The 17272-nt window shown below is 40.0% G+C and overlaps 1 protein-coding gene across 1 annotated transcript in view; it reads right to left on the bottom strand.

The window, feature by feature from the left end:
• Positions 1–17272, bottom strand: part of TAFA5 (TAFA chemokine like family member 5) — a 582521-nt gene that overhangs the window by 240080 nt on the left and 325169 nt on the right. The window lies entirely within an intron of this gene.

The following is a 17272-nucleotide window of genomic DNA, read 5'->3' as shown; positions in this document are numbered from 1 at the left end:
CCATTGATGCCCGACGTGGTGACATCTTCAATGCGGGACTCCAGCAGCATCACGATGGGTCCTGGGCGGCGTCCAGACACTTGCACTTGGCGGGCTTCTTTGGTATAAGGTAAGCTTATTTTCTTTTCACTTGCTATATACTTTTACCTTGACAAAGGGGCGCAGTGCCCCAAAACATTGGCGATATGTGTTTGGGTACACATTAAACAACTTTCTGTAAAATCTCCAAGTGCCGCTGATTTTTTCTGGTTTATCACTATTGTGCAGGAGGCACTGGAGTACATCAACACGGGTTGAGCAGATTGCCAGTCCGGTGGATTATTGTATATATATATATATATATATATATATATATACATATAAATATTTATAAAGAATTATATATATATATATATATATACACACACAGTAAGTAAATATTTCATATAGTGCAAATTGGTAACCAGAATATCTATGAACAGTGTACTCAAACACTCATATACAGTGTTTTTTGTAATATGAAAAAAGGTGTATGTACTTACGTAAAGTTGTTAACATATTTATAGTCCAAGTAGATGTGAAGATGCTTATTTTATTCATTTCTTAAATTATTTCACTAATGTCTTCCTACTTCTGGAAACTAGCTATAAAAATTTTAAAAATAATACACCAAAAAATAGGTGCTGGTACTGCATACTCTAGAGTACCATTATAAAAAAAGTACTGCACATAATAAAATATTTAATATATGCCACTCTCCTATAACACTGACAAAATTACACTTACTTGTCTACCTAGCATATTTATAGTTGTGCAGGGATTACCGATATTTGGTTTACGGTAGAAGCAGTTTTATGTGTCTGGTGTATTACGCTATTGTATTTTTTTATATGTATTTCATTCAATAATATTGGTAACTGTATTTTATATATTTCTCATATTGTAATGTTAAAGGTTTACTTAGTCATTTTTAAAGGTCAATTCTACATTTGATATTTTATTAAGCTTTTTCCTGCAATTGATGTAAGATTTACATTTGAGCCCATCTCAAATTTAAGAATACAATAAATACTATATGACATTTACTCTCTTGCTATCATGCTTTAGAACTTCACACTTACATGTAGATAGATTTTCATGAGGGAAGCATTGAACACTGTTCTCTGTCATCATACGCCAGGTATATCATCCAGTCTATGTTGCTACATGATAACACATGCTTTACAGTAATTGCTAACTTAAACAGTTTGTTAATTAAAAAAAAATATATAAAAATAACTGAATAATAAATTGTTAAACAAAAAAATACACAAATACATATGATAATGTGTATAATTATATATGTACACATATTTGGTATCCCTGTAAACATTTGGAGTTGTAGGAATAAAGTAAGAGGTTAACTTTGTGAGTTAAATTCATTTAGTTAAAGAAACTAAAGAAAGATTATAAAAAAAACTTTTAAAAAATATTTTAGCTTTTTTTTGTCAACATATAATTTCCAAGGATTAAAACCATAATCACTCAACTATCATCTAAAACTAAGCACCATGTGACTGAAAAAAAAAGATTGGGTACTGTATATTAAAAATTAAACAAATGTAACACATTACCGGCCTCCAGAGGTACAATGGTGACATTGATCCTGGGCAGCAATAGTTAAAATGACTTACATTACCTACTACCATATTTCATTTCTGGAACTCCACCACCTGAGATCCCCATCCTCTTTACTAATGGCCTCTAAGATGAAATGAGACCCCTTAAAGAATGTATTCTGTTGTGAGCTGGTCACAGAATATCAACATCTCAGGCTCACCCTGCAATAATATGCCACAATGTCAGACTGCATATGTACTGTAGCATCAATAGATACAATCCTGTGATTTGCAAATTCTATTAAGCAAGCAGGCTGATACAGTGATAGGAAATGGTGAATGGTGGTTCCAAAATTTAATTTCACTCCATACAGCCCTGAAGATGGACTCCTCCATTTTGTAAGCTTGATTGCAGGAGGGGATCCCCAGGCAAAATCCAAGTGAGAGACGCCTACTATTCTGGTACTAAAAGCAGCTAAGCACTTTCAAGAAGACTTACAGTGATTAAAAATGGAATCATATGTTGCACATGAACTTTATATACATTCGTGATATCTATCTTGTTTCTCATTTTATCTATTTTTTTAAACAATGTTTTCATACATTTCTCACAAAAAGTCAATATAATGCATGTATCACGATTTAAAATAAAGGACAATTGACTTTCAAAGGCAACAAAGTTTTGATCCTGATTATAATTAACATCTATTTAGCTTCCATATGAATATACTAACAGCAATGATTGTAAACATCCCTGTGAGTTTATGAAGTAATCTTAAAATGAGGAGAAGCAGAATTATACTGCAGAAGGACATTGAGTAAAATTGACTATCCAGTAGCAATTTACTCTAAATTTGGGAATTTTGCATAAAGCATTAATTTAGCTATGGCTCTGATTCCTATAATCTGGAATTTGCAATCATGTTTTAAATAAACATCTGGGGTAAATTTACTAAGCTCGAATTACATCGAATGCATCAAAATCAGCCGTGAACTGCATATTCAAAATTCACTAAAGGCTAAACTCTGCTGAGTTTACTCCATTTGAAATGGAAAAATCATCTGAGAACATCTGAAACTCGGATGGTAACATGTTTTCGGACACATATACCATCGGTCCAACTCGACAGCCATTTGCCATAAACATCACTAGGACCTTGAAATTTACTAAGAATTTGTATTTGTTATAACAGCCAGAAAAGACACCAAATACAAATCACATCTCAACATACTTAACCATCACTGACAACTCAATTCTGTGGCTATTCAATTAGGGATGGTGTGATCAGTGAGATCCATCTGTGCTTCCATGTTTCAAAAATGAAATCCTGTGTAAAAATATAAAAAAGAACAAAAGAACAACTAGCATCGGGCTTTGGAGACCCAGTACTGGTTGTACTAAATACAGGGGATAAATGATGTAGGGGTCTCCTGTATTAAGCACAACCAGCACCAGGCTATTCAGAACCAACCATGGTTGCCAAAATACAGGGGACAAACAACGTAGGGGGTCACCTGTATTTAGTGCAACCAGCACTGGGCTTTGATCCAGTCCTGGTTCTGGAAATACAGGGGATAAAAAGCATAGGGGTCCTCTGTAATTTCCATAACCAGCATCAAAATTTTTCTAGCAGGGTGTAATGTCACAGCCAGGAGAACCTTTTCACTGGGTCCCCCATCCAAAGCATTACCCCTGACCGCTAGTCAACCCAGGCTGGGGATCACTGGGGATCTGGGGACTCCCACTATAAAGGTCCCCCTCTCCAGGGCACCACAGGCCTAGGCTGATAGCTCAGGGCTATCCCCGGCTCCCCTGGAGCGGTGGGTGCTGGGTTGATTATGTAAAGTGTGGTGCGATTAAAAGAGTTAAAAATATTATCTTTTGCAGTGGAACTACAGATACCAGCAGGCCCGTAATGCCCCGCATGCTGGTACTTGTTGTTCTCCAAGTACCAGCATGCAACGGAGGCTAGATGGACCACAGTAACACCCACAAATCTTTGGCATTACACTGTGAGGGGGTGGGGCTTTAATAATGGTCAGTCAAGGGGCATTCTAGGTACTCAGAACCACCCTCCCTGCATGTGCCAATGGATGTCAAAGTCAAGGACCACGCTTCCAGTCCCAGGACCATATCCCATCTGGTAGGGTTAGCAGTAGCAGTGGGGGCACAACATATGGGGACATGGCTTCCAATGGTAGTGCGCCTCAAGGTCAAGGGTTCGCACCACTTAGTGGGGGTTCATGGTGTGAGCGTTTCTGTATGTGTACAAAGAAAGTATCTGTGCAAATATGTACGGTGTAAGTACAAAAATGTATTCTAAAACATAACAACCCTGTGATGAAATATAAGCATAGGACAAATGACCTTGAACATTAATGACCTGTATTAAAGCACTTGGCCTGCAGTGTTGTGTGTTTATATGGCATAAAGCATTGCACTGAAATTTATTTTGTTTACCATATGGGTGCATTTATTATTATTATTAGTAGTAGAATACTTGCCTTCTCTCCCGGAAGTTGCGGGATACTCCTGAATTTGCGGGCAGTGCCCCAGACCCCTCCCCCTGCATCCTGCCTATTACCTAGCAAAGTGGGCACTATGGGGAGGACAATTCCACAAATCAAGGATAAATGGGTGTGGGGCCAATAATACAAATAATACACAATAATACACATTTCTATGAAAAATCACATCAAATTGGCTCCATCCATTTACCCATTGCCTTCCTCACAAGAGGGCGAGGCTAGTGATGTGTAGCACCGGGACCCTCCCCCACCTTCAGTTAGTTGTATCTCTCCTCTGGGCTTCTCTTGAAGGAGAGAGGGCAAAAGTAAGCAAGTATGTTAGTAGTAGTATTTGTTTTACAATTTAGATAATACATTTTCACAGAATAAAAAAAAATAATATTTGTATATATTTTTAAAATGGAACAAAAATATTTTCTTAATCTAACACTAACGTAACTTTGCTAGAAGTAAATGTTGGTGCAAGAGGTAAAGGTGTGGAGATGATCAATCACCATTGAGGTATTGTGTGCTTATCTCCCTCAAGTCTCATTAATATGTTTCTAGAGGGAAAGTACATTTATCATAATTTATTTTGAGAATTCACACTAGAAATTTAAAAGCTCTTAATTGGCCGAGGATGCCACATCCCTAGATAAGTCACTCACTATCTCTTTTACAAGCTCAAAAATACATTTGGCTTTGTTTGATAAAAAAATTGCATTTGGCACAATCTAGATTCATATTCATAACATGTACTTTGAGTTTGTCCAGCAATGTCATTCTGTGGCTTATACTGGGTATTCTGCAATATGCTCCTATAATTCTGTGAACCTAATCCAATGTTCCAGAAATAATTTTACTGTGCAGATGACCAATTTATTTTCAATTAGGGATGCAAAAAACAGTAATATTTAAGTCCAAATTTTATATTCTACAGAGAAAGCATTTGCAAGCCAAACAACATGTATCGCTTGTCAGAAAAAGATCAAATATAATACCAGATTATTTTGTAGGTTGGAACATGTTTATCTTAAATTGAAATGCCTTTTTTTGGTGAACAAGATGACTATTATGCTTATTCCAGTGCATTTGGTTTATTTACACATATAAAACTCACACGCATATTCACAGAAGCACAACAGACTGATATATTAAACACTCACACAATGAATGAAGCAGGTGCAGATGAATTGTCTCCTGCTGTTCATTTTTAGATTGTGAAATAAATTAGCAACACACAGAGATTTAGTAACCTAATGACTGAAATATGTTTATATGCATTATTGTCATTTTATTCAAGAAATCTAAAAAGACCTACTCAAAGGGCTCAAGCCAATTAGGTGTGAGTACCATCATGGTGCGAGTGTGGCTGCATGCTGCACTTACAGGACCTCTGGATACATTGATTTTGGTTCACAGCCTTGTAGGGCTGCGTACAAAAATGAGCCAGTCCAGGGTGAGATCAGGCCACACGGGGGCCAGTTGCGGTGCTGTTGCCGGCATTTCTGCACCGATGCAATAGCAACTCACCCCCTTTATGGCTAATTGAATTGGCTCCAACACATGTACCACATACAGTACAGTATACAATTTCTTTAGTGTTAATTATGGCAAACTACATTGCAAAGAATATGAAATATGCATCATATATCCTATCCCAAAAATATACCTGTATTAATTTGGTTGGTGGGTCATGTGACATCTTACACTCGCTGACTGCAAAAAAACCAAGTAAACAAGAGTGAGGTGAGTTATGCAATGCTTGCCGCGCCACTGGCATATCTGTAATGGGTGCAGGGCAGTGGCGGCTCCAGAGGTGGGGCTGCAGCACAGTCCAAAATTTAAATAGAGGAGCCACACCAACTGCCATTCCAAACGCTGCCAAGCATGGATGGCTGGAACTCACTGGCAGTTGGTGTGGCTCCCCTATTTGAATTTTGGACTGCACTGCAGCCCCACCCCTGGAGCTGCAACTGGTGCAGGGTGATCAGTACAACTCTAATTTTGTATGTGGTGCCATCTTTCTTATGTCATACTGTATCTGGAATAATTATGCCAGCACTGGTGATAGTAAAGTCTCTGGCACTGTCCCAGAGCCTATTCTATTTTTTGCACATGATCCAACTTTCAACAATATCACACAGAAGATAATGCCACTGGCAAAAGGTAGTGGAGATAAAGGGTGCAAGAGCTAATATGCATTTGTTCTGAACTCTTCTCAATTCTGCCCACATGTATTTTTCTCATTAACAGATGTCTAGAAATGTAAGCAAGGAGTGTAACGCCAGGTTCCATATACATCATAAAGGGTGGTGAATGTGACTGTGCATTAAGTATAAGATCTAAGATGCTGAGCAACATGATGAGAGCAAGCTGATATCACCGGGAATTCACTTTAAATGTAAGAGAAGTCATTATGTGAACTCCATCAACAACTAGTGAATAGATCAAGTATTTAGGGGCTCATATTCATGCAATGTATTGCCCCAATTCCCTGTTCTGCTGATGCAAGGGTCAGTAAATCAGGAAATTCAACATGATGGAAATCCTCGATGATCCCAACCAAAAAATGATTAGAATTGACAAGTCGAGGAAGTTTTATCATGCTGTTTCTCCCCGATTTGCCCTCCGATCGCCAATCATCGATGTCCATGGATTTTTTGTTTTTTATTGCAGATTGCATCAGCTAATCAAGGCTATAGATTTATGGCCCGCATTACCAGAAACTATCAGCTGCTTAAATACAACATTAGGTCCAGATTGCACCAGATATAATCATATTATTTTGCAGAATACTTCTATCAGACTCTCCGTGCATGGGGGTAGATGTATTATATTAACATGCCGCTATAACGCTTCCCGCTCCACCTCTTTACCGAGGTGAAGCAGGAAGCATTACCCGCTAGAGACCACATCACCTAGTGCTGAAGCGCTGTGTGTCAGTCCCGGCCGGCCAGCTCCACTGAGCATGCACGGGATCTCGCAAGTATCGCAAGATCCCTGTGCGCAGCCTGGAGCCGGCAGCCACCACAGCAGGGACAGCGCTGTCCCTGCTGTGGGGATAGGGCAGCGCCAGGCTGTAGCTGTCAATAGCGACAGCTACAGCAGGCCAAACGGTCAGGCAATCTGACCGTTCATACATGGTCCAGGCTTTCGGTGCTGCTATCTTGTAGATAGCAGCGCCGATAATGACAGGGGCCCAACCTCCCGATCATACATCAGGGAGAAGAGGTATCAGCGCACATAACGTGCGCTGATACCGCTTCAGAGCTTCTCACATCTCCCCCATGTAATTAAGCCTATCCAAAGTGTTAAAAAATATTTTAATAGTCTTTAGAATTAATAAATTAAAAAAACACTTTCTTCCTTATATAACCCTCTCCCAAGCATGACAAGCATTTGGATCAAAATACCCTGTAAGCTGCTTAAACGTTTAAATATTACAGCCAATTGAGGTCACCTCCAAACTAGTGCAGTTGTAAAAGGTGCAGTGGGCATGCAAAATCATTGCAGCAAATCAGCTAAATTTTCTGTGTTAGTGGTCTCAATCTAAATAAGTATAATTCTCAGAGACAAATAACACAAATATACCATACCCCCTTTTGAAATATTAGTCTTACTTGAATTAATTACTTACATATTTCTGCCTCAGAATCATTTTAGGTTATACTTTCCAACTCTCCCTGAATGTCATGGAGAATTCTGGAGATAGTAGCAATCTCCCTGACTCCCTGAAGAGTCTAGCAATCTCCCTGACTGCTCCTTACCCACATGATGTAGCTTTTAGGTACTTGGAGAAAAAGGAAATCAGAGATATATACATTCATATGGGATCATCAGTGCCATTTCACTGCATTGGTTATAAGGCACAATGATCATCAGCATTGAGAAGCAGAGGGCGGGGCAATGACAATGCAATTCAGCACAAATCATGTATGAGGTCTGGGGATATGCAGCCAGCTGGGAGACTTGCGCTCTTTTATGGGCGGCCAAGAGCTCCACCCGATTTTTGGGAGCCTGCCGGCTGTTCCGGGAGAGATGGAAGGTATGACTTTAACACCACGCTCATAGGTATTGCTGTCATAATCTCCCTGAATTGCTTTTGTAAAAGTAAACAAGTATGTCTTAGGTCCTTAACTGATGTATTAATTTTTCACATGTTGGAAATTAAAGCATTCAACCAATGTGGTCCTACAGTAAGTACATTGAGCACACTGTAGTGTTCCATATAATAAAAAAATGGCACAATCTAAACAGAAGAAAGAGACTGTAAAGGAAACACAGAGACAGACTAAAACAGAGAATACAAGCATAAAGCAGGAAGCATTTTTGCTGTCAAAAAAGGAGAGAGACTTTCTTTTACAATGACCATAAATAAAAGCCAAGGTCAAACTTTAGACTCTGTTGGTATATATTTACAATCTCTAGTATTTAGTCATGGACAACTTTATGTTGCTTTTTCCAGAACAAAATCCATTCAGTAAGTCAATGTTAAAGTTTTACAACTGATGAACAGGGTTTTCTAAAGCAAGAATATTATCTAAAAATTTTATAAATAAGGAAATCTTTATTCAGTAACCTAACATTACAAACAGTGGTGGCTTAAACAAATTTATTGGCCAAGTTTTGTTTAACAAATCCAATGGAGCAACAAGCAGGATGGGGTCCACTTCCCTTGTTCTGGATGGACACTTTATTTGTTTGCAGCAAATAGTTCCTAAAGTGTTTGTTTGGTTACAACTTGCATGTACTCATGAAGTTCACATTTTTCATGTGATCCCGCAAATTATACTTGTGTCGGTATGCAGTCAGGAAGCCGATGGTTGAAATGGCAACCACTGGCTTCCCGACTGTGCAATCCCGACAGGGGACTAATGATAGGCATCAAAATCCCGACGCCTATCATTATCCCTACGCCGGGAGCCCGACGCCCGGCATACTAAATGAAGGGGGAAGGGTTAGGTTAGGGGCTCCTGGGGGGACTTAGGGTTAGGCACCCCCTCCTGAGGGTTAGGGTTAGGCTAAAGGAAGGAGGTGTTAGAGTTAGGCACCCCCAGGGGGATGTTAGGGTTAGGCACCCACCCGGGAGGGTTAGGTTTAGACTGCGGGGACGGGGGGTTAGGTTTAGGCACTTACAGGGGGGTAAGGGTTAGGCACTAAGGGGGAGGTTAGGGTTAAGCACCCCTAAGGGAGGGTTAGGGTTAGGGGGGGAGAGGGTTAGGTATAGTTAGTTTACTTACCTATCAGGATCTTCACTGCTGCCGGTCTTCCGGCATTGGGATTTGAACCAATCCCCTTGTGTCCTATATTGTGGACACACTAATACATTTTAATGAACATTTAACAATGTAAAATGTAGTAACTGGCACAAAAAGGAATTAAAATTCCATGTATCAAACCGACATTGCTGTAAAGAAAAATATTGATTCAAAGAAAAGAAACAGTAATCTGGAGAGTATATGTATATTAAACATGACAAGTATGTGTCGCTATTAAACAGATTTTATAAATGTACAGTATGGCCTGATTCCTAGTAGGATGCAAAGTGGTTGCAAGTTTGGACACAAACCAGTAGCCAGAATTACTATTCTTTGCTAATAAGAGTTTCCGTATAACTTTATGCGTATAGTTGCATCACTAAATGATTTTTCACGTTAAAAAACATCATTAGTATTGGTATGTCCACCAGCCCCATGCTGGGTGCAAAATATTGGTCTGAAACAGGCTTCCCTTTTTCACAGACCTCAGAATAGCATGGAAGTCTGGCTCCATAACCATGGCACTCTTACCAAATGGAACTTGCATGCATTTGCAAGGTAGCCACCCTGTTGACATCCAAAAACTAACATTTAATAAGGCAAACAAAGACCAGGTAGAACCTGCCATAAAGGGAAGAGGGAAGGTGAGGCTGGGACATTAGAAATCAATTATAAAATTAAAAAAACAATAAAACAGATTGGTTAAGCCTGATCAAGCAGCAGGACTAGTGTTTTATTGTAAAATTCCTATTTATTCCTAATACAGGAATCATGATAATTGACAGTGTTACCTAGAGTCTCTAGGTACCTAGTGGCAGTAGTGTGTGGTATAATGTGTAAGAGGCATTACTGTGTGGCATAATGTGTAAGGGGATAATATTGTGTTGCATAATGTGTAAAGAGAGTTACTGTGTGGCATAATGTGTAAGGGGCATTATTGTGTGGCATAATGTGTAAGTGGCATTACTGTGTGACATAATGTATAAGTTGGTTATATTGTGATGCATAATGTGTAAGGGGCACTACTGTGTGGCATAATGTGTAACAGGCATTACTGTGTGGCATAATGTGTAAGGGCCAATTCTACGTGGCATAATTTGAATTGGGGAAATATTGTGCATCTACACCCCTTCCCTGCAGGACCATGCCATTTTCTGGGTGTGGGCCTTCTGGTACATGCTGTCCGCATTTCAAATACAGTATGGAGGGGTGGAGGCAATGCTCTTTCAGGCACAGGGCATCAAAATGTCTAGTTACGGCTCTGGTAATCACATGCATAGTTTGCTAAAAATTGCCAAATGCATCTGCTTTTGGACTCGAATCAGGCCTGTAATGCTTAGATAGTTGTACATGTACATTAATAAATAAATGTAATATGCAAATACAGTAAATATAGAATTATTTCTCAAAGCATATTGAGCACACATGATTTATATGGAGATTTATGCATTTCATGGATTTCTGTTAGTAAAAACAAATCAATCTCATCCACACAGTGATGTCTAGTTAGCCGATATCCCTGCCAAATACTAAAAGTGAATATAATGTTTAAGCATTATATAAAGGGTGGATAAACAAGTTTGTATTCAGAGTGAGTGGAGAAAAGAAAGCAAAAATGTGGTTCTTTCTAATGTAACACAATAATTACTTGCAATGTTGGCTCCACACTCTTCCTAACCATTCATATCTCACAGCATTACCAGCTGTTTTACAGGTTTGGAAAGTAAAGGTCCCCATACATCTGCGATAGATCGTCGCGATGTAGCGATGGAAGCGGAAATGCCGATCCGCCGGTTGGAAATGCCGACCTGGGGCCATCAATGCTCAGCGATCCATCGCAGAATAGCTGAAATTTCACTTGTTAAATTTTTCCAATTTCACAATCACAATAATTTTTTTGATCAACATGTTGGATTTCTGCGATCCTGCGATGCAATCGATCACAGATGTATGGGGCCCTTTACTGTACACTTTGAACTGTCTGGCCTAAATAGTTTGGGCTTTTTGGCCTAAATAGTTTTAGAAGTCACTGGGAACCACAATATATTTTAAACAAAAAATAAATATTTTTTTTTTCATTTTTGTTCAAAGAATAATTAACATTTAAGTTGACGTGACCAACAGGAAGCAAATAAATGTTAGAAATATTGTAGGGGGAGGAGGATGTAAATAGTTGCTCACACAGAGACAGCCCTAATACATTACTTTAAGATTAGATAGTATTGTTGGAAATATGTTGAAACTATGCTAAACTAGTGTTTATGCAGAAGTATAATAAATAATGTTTTGAATGATTTACTTGCCATTGTCATCACTCCTGCAATACAGTGTATCACTGAAGAAAGACTATTGCACCCATCATTAGCTACATGAGCAGAGAAGCATGTGTCAACTTTACGGAAACTCACTTCATAAGGAAGATTTGTAGAAACCAGCAGCTATCTGAGCATTGCAGCAGAAAAGACAGGCTTTCCTTTTATCTATGTTCCCATCGCTGGATCACATTATAGGTGTGCAGATGTTGGAGAAAGTTATGTTACCTATTTAACATCCCATCCTATATTCAATTCATAATAGTAACAAAGCTATAAGTTGAAGTATTGAGGCCATATAATGATATGCATTTGGGCCATAAAACATACTGGTCATGGGTATATTATGCCTGTCACTGGGAAACTTAGGCTGTTCATTGGTGTCATGAAGTTAGTTATAAAATCGCCCCTAGATTAAACAAAATTCATACACCATAACTACAGCAGCTGGACTTATGCTGCACAGATAAAATCTACAAATTAAAACTTATTTTAGAAACCTCTAATACAAGACAAGTCAACTACAGTAAGTCCACAAGAAGGAATTCTTTTCCTGTACTACAGCTGGAAATATGGAACAGTTAGACTTCAACAAAATGTTTTACACATAGACTACTATATTTATTTCATACAACAACACCACAAAACCTTTGAGCACTACAGTTTCTGACATAAAAATGTACTTAATAAGTGCCTGATTAAGAGGTATGTGTAATGTCAATGCCACACGCAAGTGGCTGCAGTTTTCAGTTTGCGCATGCCACCAAGTAGCACTGCGCATGAGTCCAAATGGTTGCCGCAGGTCACAATTGCACACAGAGAATTTTGGTAGGCATTTCAGGGAGGTAACAGGGGTGTCTAGCAAGACTCTGGCAAGTCATGGTCAGCGACTGTGTCCAAAGACACATTTGCAATGACACCATTGGCTATGTTTAGATAGTGAAATTGCTATAGTGTAGGTACAATCTCCTGTGTAATGATAACTGATGGCACCACATCAAGTGCACAGTGATCGCTCTCTGCCAATCAGTGGGTGGTGTCTGTGACAATGCATGCTGAGTGGCTAAGAGCAGTCTGACTTCTAGTCAATCAGAGCTATAGTGCAGGAGACCACATGGGTCCTGTCATTCAGTTTGTTATAATGTATACAGTATAGCATGTCTGTGGGCACGGAAGTTACCTTTTTTTGTTTTAACAAGTTATTGGACTTCTACCTGCAGAAGGGTACTGACCACCTCCATGGAAAAGATAAGTATGTAGTGTGAGTGAATGTGTAGCAAAGGGTTTAATCATACAGTGTGTGTGTGGGTTATGTCTTTTTTTTTAAATAGTTTTTTTGTACACTGGGATACTGGTGCCAGTGGCCACTTACTAAAAGAGCCCTGCTGGCACTTGTGGTTCTCCAAGTAAATGCATGCCAGGGCAGTCTTGCTGGGACCTGTAGTCCCACTGTAAAGGACAATTTTATTTCTATCTTTGACACATTAACCCTGCACCCACCGCCAGCAGAGATGCAGGGAATATCCCTGGGCTGCTGGTTGATCCTTGGAATCGAAAACCCCATTTTATTTTTTGGGTTCCAACTTCCTGAGGATTGCCAGCCCTGGGCGAACCAGTTTGGGTCTGGTTAATGCTTTGACAGGGGGACCCTGTGCTGTGTGTCTCCCTGCTGTGGCATACCAACCCAGCTGGTTCAGCCCGGTGCTAGTTATAGGAAAATAGGGGGAACCCCACACTGTTTCCCCCCCCCATTTTTCTGTACCAGACCAGGCTGGTTATGGACTTAGGGGGACACCACACAGTTTTTTTCAAAAATTTCTTCATTATTTAATTGCTTTTAAGTCTAAGAAGCCTGCACAGATCATAGTTATCTGTGCAGTGCTTCTTCCAAACTCGCCTGCCTCAGGAAAGTCTATTCTCTGGTTGATGCTGATGTAAATTTTTGGTCGCTTTCAAAGCCAACCATTAGTAAGTCTCCAGTTTCTACTGCTGTCTACATAAAAGTATCGGTGGTTGGCCTGATGTTCTTAACTTTTCTAAAAGTCAAAGTTTTAGGGCCTGATTTAGAGATGTATGTTCATCTGAGGATGAACATACAACTTTGACTGTTAGCGGTCTGCACATGTGCAGAACATGTCCTGTGATCTTTCTCACCAGCCCCCCAATCCATTTGGGAGGTGGAGCAGGGGCGTGGCTGGTCACCGTCGATGGATGCAGATTCCTAGTCTCTTACGTGACCAGCACCTGGTGAGGCTGCAGGAAACTTCAGGTCCTGCAGTCTGACCAAAGAAGCAAACATTGGTCATGATGATTGTGGTGGTGTTCCCAGCCTGCAACATCGGTCGCAGTGCTAGGATTGCAAATGCAGCAAGGAGGTGTCTGACACCTACTTCTGCATTTGCATCAGAGATGGATGTATATGCACTGCCACTTGAGTGTGTCTCTACAAATCCTTTCATCTCTGAATCATGCCCTTAGTTCATTTGGCATTAATTTTGACTATTGTAAATCCCTGATTTGCAAAGTCGATGCCAAATCGCACCACAAATGCAAAAACAACCTTTCGTAAATTTATCCCATTGAGTCAATTCTGTATTCTAGTTTAATTATGCATTACTGTACATATAATATTATATCAATCACATATTTCTCTGTCTCAATGTAGCTTGAAGGTTAAATTGCCTACCAGAAACAACCTTTTATGTTTATGGTCTATGTGCAAAACCCACACAAACTGATGGCCCTAGTTCTTTGGAGGCAGCAATGTGTCCGAAATACAGTACACGGCATGGGATCCACACAGCTAAATTAATTGAGGAAGAGTTCAGGTAGCAAAAATATACTTTTTAGTCAGACATAATCTTTAACAGAAACAAAATGTATACCATGAGCAGGGGTTTAACAATAGTCCTCACAGACCCTGTGGAGGCTTAGGGGTGCAGTGGTATCAGGGGGCGCAGTGGCTTGGGGGCAGTGTTTATGCAGATTCCATGCGGTCTGCTGAAAATGTTCCCCCAAAAATGGCAGCCATTTAGGAGGAGACATATGCTTCCCTGACAGATGCTAGAGATCCTATTTGACGTCTAGAATCTGTCAGGGAAGCACAGCGCCCATAGCATTACCCAGAATTTCCAGGAATGCTGACGCCACAAGAAGAAGATGCAAAAAGAGGCATCTTCTGGCCTGAAACCACTGACAACAAGCACGAGACCCCTGACAATGAGCATGAAACCCCTGGCAATGAGCATCGAACCCCCGACAACGAGCATTGAAACCAATAGCATGAAACCCCTTGCAACGAGCATGGAACCAAGAGTATAAAACCCCTGATAATGAGCATGAGACCCCTGTCAATGAGCAGATAAATGAAAAGTAATTAGAAGCCTTACTGTGGGAAATAAAATGGTGTCAGGGGCATAAATGTATTTGGCATAATGTGTAAAGGGCATTACGTGTGTGGGATAATGGGTAATGGAAATTACGGTGTGTAGATTAATGTGTAATGGTCATTACAGTGTGTGGCATATTGTGTCATGGGCATTATGGTGTGTGGCATAATGTGTAAGGGAAATTATGGTGTGTGGCATAATGTGTAAGGGGCAAAATTAAAATAATGTAAACTCTATGGGGGTGGGGGCACATTTATAACTGTTCACACTGGGAGCCAAATTGCCTAGAAATGGCTCTGTGTTAGTTTTAACAAAATGCCAAGGGGAGGGGGTCGCCAGAAACTTTTTTTGGCAGGAGGGAGAAAATTTTATAGTTATGCCACTGACAATGAGATATCCCAGACTGGACTTCCCTGAGGAGGGGAATGTAAATGTTACTTTGGTACATGCTATCAGAGAACAGGTCTAATAACATTTTGCCCCATACTAGGTTGGTTTACATTTGAGATTTAAAATACTGTTCAATGCTAGAACTTCCTGTTCAGTGCTATTACTGTTTAAAAAGCCATTCTGTACTAGCCTTGTTTAATCTGGGAAATTAAATTGGAACCAGATAAGCAATTACTGTATTACAGTTTGGGGAAAGATTTATAAAGCTTCCCAGTTTACCACTGTAGATAGCGTAACAACTGCTATATGTTCACTTTTGTATAACTGCAGAAGAAATGGTAAAAAGTATGAGGCAAATAATATAGAGGAAATACACTGCTATTTAAAATAATAAATGCTAATAAGATTTATTACATCAGGAGGATAATAACCGTCATTATGAAGTAAAGGTCTCATGTAATCATAATCTGTTGCTATACTGCTCTATTAAATAGCTTGACTCGCTTTCTCTAGACTTTAGTTATTATGAACTCAATTAAATGCCCTTTCGGGCCACTTTGCTATGCACTTGTTTTAAATGTTAAATGGTGACATTAGTAAAGTAAAACCTCAAACATTTGTACCGATAGACCTCAGTTTAATTAACATCTGCATTAACAACAAGACAAAAGAAGAAATAATGGAAATGGTCATAAATAACACTAAGGGAGTGCATAAAACAATTAACAATGTAAAATAAATTACAAAATGTATTTATTCACTAAATAAAATAAAACATCAGAATTCACAATAATAAAAATTACCATTTCACAATTGGCAGTTATAAACCTAAACAATATTATTAAAAAACGAGAGGGAAATATTTCCGTAAAAGTTCAACTCCAATAAAAAACAGTGTTTGTAGTAATGATTATTGCTTGGGTGATAAAGAGATTACTTATGCCAAATATCTCTCTTATCCAGATCCTTATTAACAGTCCCTTTAGCACAATTATGTTGCCATAATAGTGTCCCAAAGAAGTGAATGCAGGCTGTTCTTCTATTTCATGTGCCGCGCTATGCTCCACCTTTATGCTAATGTCACAATAAGAGGTGGGCAGGGAGAGAGCACTAGCCACTGATGGTCTCTGGCTATAGTGCTATGCTGGAAGAATATTTGGGGACCAGTGCACCAGAGGCTCATTAAAATAGCATATGTGTCAGATTTATATCAGATACACTTAGACTTAGGACCGTAACTAGGGTTGTATGAGCGGTGCTGCCTCCCAAGGTGCATAGCAGAGGGGGCAGCACTGTTGCTTACCTATGGCACCTGTGTTTTGCTTGCAAGGTGCCTGGAATGGCGCCCTGCAGCCTAAATAGCTGTCCAGTGCAGTGCAGTGCCGTGGGTAGTGCTCGCGGCGCCCTGTGCAGGCCACGCCCCCTCCATATGACATCATGTGAAGGGGGCATGACTCTCATCCTGTGCCAGGAGCAGGTGATTACAGCAATGCCCGAAGCATCCTCAGGCTGTAAGGGCAGCATTGTAACCGTCTGGAGCATCCTAAGGATGCCCCAGGAGGTGCTGCTGCAGAGATTCTGGCAAAAGGATGCCATTACAGGCACAATGCTAGCCATATGCAGGAGCTGTGGGTGAGCGGTGGTGCCGCCCACAGAGCACTGCACTCTGTGCAGCCACACCACTGGCACACCCCTGGTCCAGTGTATCTGAAGGATGTGCCGAGCACTCAGCTTCCCAGTCCCAATCCCCTATTCTTAAAGTTATGATGTCACATGTGCATAGGTGCAGAGAAAAAAGCCCAGGGCACATTAGTACCCTGGTACAGCACACCTTA

Source organism: Taudactylus pleione, unplaced genomic scaffold (genome assembly GCF_031769625.1).
Source record: "Taudactylus pleione unplaced genomic scaffold, aTauple2 ptg000041l, whole genome shotgun sequence".
NCBI classification, from domain to species: domain Eukaryota; kingdom Metazoa; phylum Chordata; class Amphibia; order Anura; family Myobatrachidae; genus Taudactylus; species Taudactylus pleione.
Note: the sequence above shows the minus strand (reverse complement) of the source record. Positions and strands in the feature narration are given on the sequence as shown.